The sequence below is a fragment of the Populus nigra genome, chromosome 12 (genome assembly GCF_951802175.1).
Source record: "Populus nigra chromosome 12, ddPopNigr1.1, whole genome shotgun sequence".
Classification (NCBI taxonomy): domain Eukaryota; kingdom Viridiplantae; phylum Streptophyta; class Magnoliopsida; order Malpighiales; family Salicaceae; genus Populus; species Populus nigra.
In genome coordinates, this window is record NC_084863.1 from 8,386,520 (window position 1) to 8,393,819 (window position 7,300).

At 34.7% G+C, this 7,300-nt stretch overlaps 1 long non-coding RNA gene across 4 annotated transcripts; it reads right to left on the bottom strand.

Moving 5' to 3' along the window:
• Positions 1-649: 649 nt before the first annotated feature.
• On the bottom strand, positions 650-4,943 carry LOC133669632 (uncharacterized). Of its 4 annotated transcripts, none has more exons than XR_009833924.1 (5): positions 4,677-4,943; positions 4,125-4,460; positions 3,288-3,396; positions 1,728-1,783; positions 650-915 (listed from the first exon to the last, which is right to left on the bottom strand). It is a non-coding gene; the product is annotated as an uncharacterized LOC133669632 (long non-coding RNA). The 4 variants fall into 4 exon arrangements; XR_009833926.1 differs by having other exon boundaries at positions 4,125-4,344; positions 4,677-4,942; XR_009833925.1 differs by lacking the exon at positions 1,728-1,783 and having other exon boundaries at positions 4,677-4,942.
• Positions 4,944-7,300: the final 2,357 nt, after the last annotated feature.

A 7,300-nucleotide genomic window follows, 5' to 3' on the forward strand; every position in this document is an offset into this window, starting at 1 on the left:
TCGCCCATTCAATAATCTTGTCATAACCGGCCTCACTCAACCCGTGATCTGACTTGATGGTGAACACTTGTGCTACGGCTGATAATTTACTGTGGTTCGTGCAGCCATCCCATAATGGTTCGTCAGAATCTCTCAACAGATCAAAAAACATTGTTGCATCTGTATTAGGTTCTTCTTCTACGATTGGACATTCCCTGACATTACCTTTACTCATTCTCATTGCATCCATAACCATATTCCTGTAAGGATTACTGTTCTCATTTCCAACTTCATGCATGTTGCTAGCACTAGAAGTTGACCCAACCACCTATTCTTCCATGCTCTCATCAGGAACAAATAGTTCTCCGTGAGCATACCAACACAGGTAATCTTCCATAAACCCTTTGGTTAGAAGATGCATCGTTACAACATCTTTGTAACACCCTGTAATTTAGTACATTCATAAAAGAACTTTGAGCCTTAACTTTTAAAAAAAATGGGTATTTTTTTTTCATCCACAGAACTTATCCGAGAGTTGCCAAAATTTCCACTGAAATTTCGGTAGAGTTTTCTTTATACCTGGAGGTCCCAAGTTATCGACAATCATCCTGTATAGTTATACTCATTTCTCAATCATATCATAATCATGTAGAACCTTAACAACACATCATTCATGGTACATGCCTCACATTTCGCATGCTCATTTCTTTCCCATTAACACACATAATTCATAACAATTGCAAGTAAACAAACTAAGATTACAAATACAGAATAATACATTTTTATGTCCGACACTTAATGTAAAAGGAGTACTATTACATATTAAGTCATTTAGTTCCTTAAAGACAAAATACATTAATGTTCATCTTCTTATTCAATCATACAAAAGGAGACTAGAGGACCTAAAACGCTACTCCTGGCGTGAATCTGAAGGACCTGCAATTTCACAATGTATATAATAAATATAGCATAAAAGGAAAATCACACAATACATGCACAAGTAATTAAACATATATTCAACGATATGCAATCATAGTTCCTTGAAATTCTCATTTATCCTTCCATTATTACGTCTCTATTCATCCTTCCTAGAATCATTCAACATTTTCATTTTGTGTCTTGTTTCACCTCACGAGCGCATTTAATCCATTATAATATCTACCATGTGATTTCTCTCCCTTACTCTATCTCTTTATATCAATTTCAATCCCAACATCTATTATACCCATTATGGCTTTTTCCATATAAGTTGTCAAACTCGTCATGATTTCGGTCCAATTTTAGTTTATAAATATATTCAACTTACAAATTTCTTGTGCCCATTTCGACACATTCCAATGTTTCTTTAGATTTTCAGTAAAATCTCTCATTATCATGGAACCTGCCATCATTTTCACAATATTCACATCGATCCATCTTCAAATAATATGAATACCATACATACATCATTCTATTTAATTCATCAACCTAATCTCATTTGACCACTATAATTAAGGCCAAATTTCATTATCTATCACTATTATTGGCATTTTATTACACTAGTATAATTATCACCAAATTCTTATCATGCCAGCAACAACACGAAACCTTACTACAACATATTTATATTATTAGTCATAATTTCTTTGACATCCTCCATGTGCGCAGGACATGATTCTCAAATTATATCAATTACAATTCATTAATTAATTCAAAATACATCATATATATATATATAGCATTGCATTCCTTAAGTGTATAACACCTACCATGGTTAATGAACTTCTATTCTCACGTCCCAAGCGATACGATAGTTGCCTCCATCCTTCACAAGAATTAGATCTTCATCAGTTTCTCTCTTTCTTTTTTTCTTCAATAATCCATAACATAAACATAAATTACCATTTTTGTTTAACAATTAGGTATCGTCCAACATTCCATTTATAATCTGACAAGTCAGTCATCCTGACAATATTAACACCACACAAGTAAGTTTAACTCAAGTTGTATATTCCGGTCATTAGAAAACAAAACTAATGCCACTAGCCCATCACCGGGTAACTAGTTCCTCCGCCCATCTTATTCCATAATTTCCAATCAATATCCGCCTCTTCAAGGCCGAATGAATAATCCTATCAAGATGTCAATCCCCATTTCATTAATATTTTTAATTATTCCCTATCGGAAATATCATTATATTACCTCTCCCCTAAAACTTGGAAGGGAATGCTGACACTAATAAATTTTCATTAGTGTTATTAGTCTCCCATATCAGGATCGGCTAATCAAGTTCATTGTAAACATCAAAATTAATACCATTGATTGATGTTATCGACTATTTCTAACATGAAATAGCCAATCAAATTTTTCTTTCCATAATATCTAGGAATATTTCCGGAAATATTGATGTCAAGATTCTTGACACCATTAGCTTTCACTTCAGGAATAGCTAGTCAGGTTTCATGTGATTGCCGATATCGACAACACCGGTCGATATCATTAACTATTCTCACCCAAATAGTTAATCAAATTCAGTATCCCTCATTTTCAGGGATGATTATGCTGATGGATGATTATGCCGATGTTAGTAAACCTTACTAACATCATTAGCCTTCGCATTCGGGACCGGCTAATCAAGTTTCGTGTGATTGTCGATATTGACAGCACCGGTCAATATCATTAACTATTCTCACCTGAATAGTTAATCAAGTTCAGTATCCCTCGTTTTCAGGGATGATTATGCCGATGTTAGTAAACCTTACTAACATCATTAGCCTCCGCATTCGGGACCGGCTAATCAAGTTTCGTGTAATTGCCGATATTGACAGCACCGGTCAACATCATTAACTATTCTCACCTGAATAGTTAATCAAGTTCAGTATCCCTCGTTTTCAGGGATGATTATGCCGATGTTAGTAAACCTTACTAACATCATTAGCCTCCGCATTCGGGACTGGCTAATCAAGTTTCGTGTGATTGCCGATATTGACAGCACCGGTCAATATCATTAACTATTCTCACCTGAATAGTTAATCAAGTTCAGTATCCCTCGTTTTCAAGGATGATTATGTCGATGTTAGCAAACCTTACTAACATCATTAGCCTTCGCATTCGGGACCGGCTAATCAAGTTCGAGGAATGATCATCAACGAAGTCTATTAGTGTAATCCATATTCTTAACCCAGTCAGGTACTCAAATCCATTTTTAATTTCTCGTTTATTTCACTTTATCCTCTCTCTTTGTGGTTTCACCCATAGACGCAAAGACCAAGAATTTAATAAGTTAGTAAATTAACGCTACGTAAAAAGTGTAGGTATAGAACACCTACCAGCTGCAGAAGCTCAACTCGCTCTTCCTTGTTGTTGTTGTGCCCCTCTTGCAGTCCCTCCTTAAGCTCCTACTATACGAGCTCCTGAGAAGTCGAGTGAATGCTTCTCCTACATTTTTAATATAACATCCTGAATCATTATTGAATCTTCCCGATTTATTCATAATATTCATAAATTCACAAAATCGAATACTTCCGTAAACAATTTCCATGAATATATTTTATTTTCTTACTTGTCATTTAAATTCATTTACATTAAAATTTATTTACACTAACATTAAACGCCCATTTAATTCAATTTTTCATCGATGATCTTCAATGTCCAAAGGGCATGACTTTTCGTCACCGATTTTCTTTTGTCCCAAGACATTTAATCTATCACCAAACAATGTAATTTAACTTAAATTTCATCAATGACTACACATGCCAAATTTTTCCAAAAGCACACTCAAAATGATTCCTTATATCATAATTCAACTTACAACATGATTTCCCATTCTAACACAACCAAAGTATTAGTCAATCACTATTCTTTATAGAATTTAACTATATCATCACTTATCAACACATCAAACATGACTCAAACATAACACAAACACAACCATCATCATTAAACCCATTGCCATTATCTTTAGTCCCAAAACATACTTTTTTATGCTAAACCTTATATTCTCATTCAATATTTCTCAAACCAAACTTAAAACATCATTATGTAAATTTAGAATTCAATAAATCCAAACGGTGGAATTATACATCATCATCATTAGAATAACATCTCCAAAATTAACATACATCCAACGGTTAAACCTCCCGATATCAGAACAATACTGGACTGACCTGAAATTTGGAGACCTGCTGTTCGGGAAGTATAATTTCTGGTAGGAGTGTTCTTTTCCAATCCAAACCGTTCAGAATTTATATAACATCTGGATGAATAACATATCCAAAATCCAGACCAATCCAACGGTGAAACGATGATATAACGGCCGACGAACAAAGCTGTCTTGAAGGGTGATTTTCCAGAAATGTTCCTCCGGTGACAGCCCTCAAACGAAATCTGATATTTGCAATCCCTCCGGTCAGAATGTAGGTGACATTGAGTATAATAACATATCCAAAACTAACTCTAATCCAACGGTGCAAAGTCAAAATATGGCTGCCGAAGTTCCAGCCCTGTTGCAATCCCAAAACCCATAGTTTTAAATCAATTTATTCCTTCTATTTTTCAGCAAATCAAGCCATTATCATGCAATTAATCTTGAAATTCACATGAACAATTACTCCCCCAAAATATTTACATGAACCCTAGAATTTTAAACTTGGAGGTTTTCTTCTCCTCATGCAAGAACAAGAGAGAAAAACGAAATTACTAAAGGGTATTTTGCTTACCTTTGCTACTTTAACTTATTTCAATGAATTCTTGCAAAAATTTACAAAAATCATGTCCTCCTCTTCCAATTTCTAGCTTCTTCTCTTTGTTTCTCTCAAGCTCTATAACTCTCTAAGTTGTCATTTAATTTGTTTTCTTGGATATAATCCTCCTAAGCACACTCCCTTTTGATTTAGCTTGAAGAAAAGAAGAGAAAATGAAGAAAATGGGACAAAACAAATGGTCTCCCTCCTGTTTTTCCATTTGCAGAGGACGTGCTCTGTTTTTAAAGAGAGGAGAGGAGAGTATTTTTTTGATAAAATTACAAAAATGCCCTTATTAATGCCCCTTGTGTCATCTTCTTCAATTTACCCGATTTTCAGTGCTCCCGTAAATCCTTCCCAAACTCCACTCCGATTGACACGAAATTTGAACCTAATATAAAATAATATGTCTGGAGATTCCTTATAAAAATTCAGCCCAATCCAACGGTCGGATTGAGATATATCATCAATACCGTAAAACTAGACAATCAATGTCTTTTACGCTAAAATCTGAATTTCATGCATTAATTTATTTACTTAGATCCTCGTGACATTTCCCCTAATTTATACTCAATAAATTCAATATTACCACATTTATCATTAATTTGTCAAAATACATGTTTTGACCGGGGTTTACATATCTTCTGGTTTTTTTTTTTATTCTTTTATCCATTGAAACTCGTCACTGGTTTCGCTAACGTTACAAGTTTTAAACTAAAAATCATGACTCTCTTTTTGACTTTAACAATATCTTTAAATTTGTTTATGGAGATCATTCTCTCTCTCACATGACACATTTATTGTCATTCCTACTATTTATTCATTTCTTTCATACCGAATATCCATTACTCCTCTAAATGTCATTACTTCGATCCTATGTGTTGTTTTTTTTTATTATTATTATTTATTTTTATTTACGGGGGTTTACAATCTTGATGCAGAAACTTTAAATTTTTACACTTCCTGCATGGACACTTAATACCGCCATCAGTAAAATTCCTCGGAATAGATGTTGCGAAATTAATAAAAGCCTAGACATCGTTACAATAATCCATCATCTGCAATCCTTGGGGTGAGTCCTGATACATCCATGAACGATCATCCATGACTTCTATTGAACCTCTATAAAACATAACAAAAATATTGGTTTTCCCCGACATTATCCAACAAACTAAAACAATACTTATGTTAAATATTCATTATCAATTATCAACTATCAACGTTCATACATACAAATTTATACATATATAAATTTACAGAAATCACAACTTCGAAATAGAATTGATAACAATTAAACAAGACTCGTTAAACAAGCTATTAATTATTTATTTCATCACAACGACACATTTAATTTGGTGTAATTCAAACAAAATTTCAACAATTTACAAACAAATATAATTTGACAAAATCTAAAACAAACTATAACAACTACAAAATTATACATTCATATTACAAGTTTCTTTGACAAATAACAATAAACAAGTACAAACGTTAACAAAATACATATACAAAAAACAATAAAATTCACAATTAAATATTAAAACTAAAAAGGATAGATTTACTTACAAAAAAATGATAAAATCTACAAGAAACAGATATTGTGACCACGTACAAGATATAAGAAACTTGAGTGCTCGTGTTGAGAATAGTGGAGAGTTGGGATGGGTGTTTGGCTGCAGTTTGGGAGGGGAGAGATGGGATGGGAAAGAAGAAGAAGGAGAAACAAAGGAAGAGAGTGTCGGCAGATAGGTGGGTATATAATGGTTTTTTCCGATGGAATCACCAACAGATTATTTCCGTCGGTGCTTCCATTGGTGATTCTGTCGGTGACAGTGCCACGTCACTGTACGGCTATCTCAGATTGAATCCCTCGGCAATGACATTGGAAATATCATTTGACGTCACCACGCCGTTACATATTTCCAGACAAACTGTATACCCCGTCGACGAAACGGTCGGTATATACCGACAGAATATTTCTGTCGGTATATACCGACCGTTTTGCCGATGGATTTAGGCTGTCAGTATATACCGACAGATTTTGAGACGGAATTATTTCCGTTGGTAATTATTACCGACAGAAAATTTTCGTCGGTAATTCCATTGGTTTTCTCTGGTTTTCTGGTAGTGGAAATCATCACCAGAACCCCGTTCTACGGCTGACGCTGAAATCTTCAGGGGGTGTAAACTACTATAGAATCCTAAATCATTGATGAAAATTCATTCGCTGCAGACCCAGAAATCATCACTGAAAAAACCAGTTCTATGGCTGACATTGAAATCTTCAAGGCGCCTAGACTACTGCAGAATCAGAAATCATTGACGGAAACTGAGTCGGTGCCGGCCAGATATCATCACCGTAACCCAATTCTACGGCTGAAGCTGAAATCTTCAGCTATCATCACTGTAACCCAGTTCTACGGCTGAAGCTGAAATCTTCAGCTATCATCACTGTAACCCAGTTCTACGGCTGAAGCTCGCATAGACTACTGCAGAATTAAAAATCATTGACGAAAACTTAGTCGTCGCTGAACGAGAAATCATCACCGGAACCCTATGTACGGCTAACGTTGAAATCTTCAGGGTGCGTACACTACTGT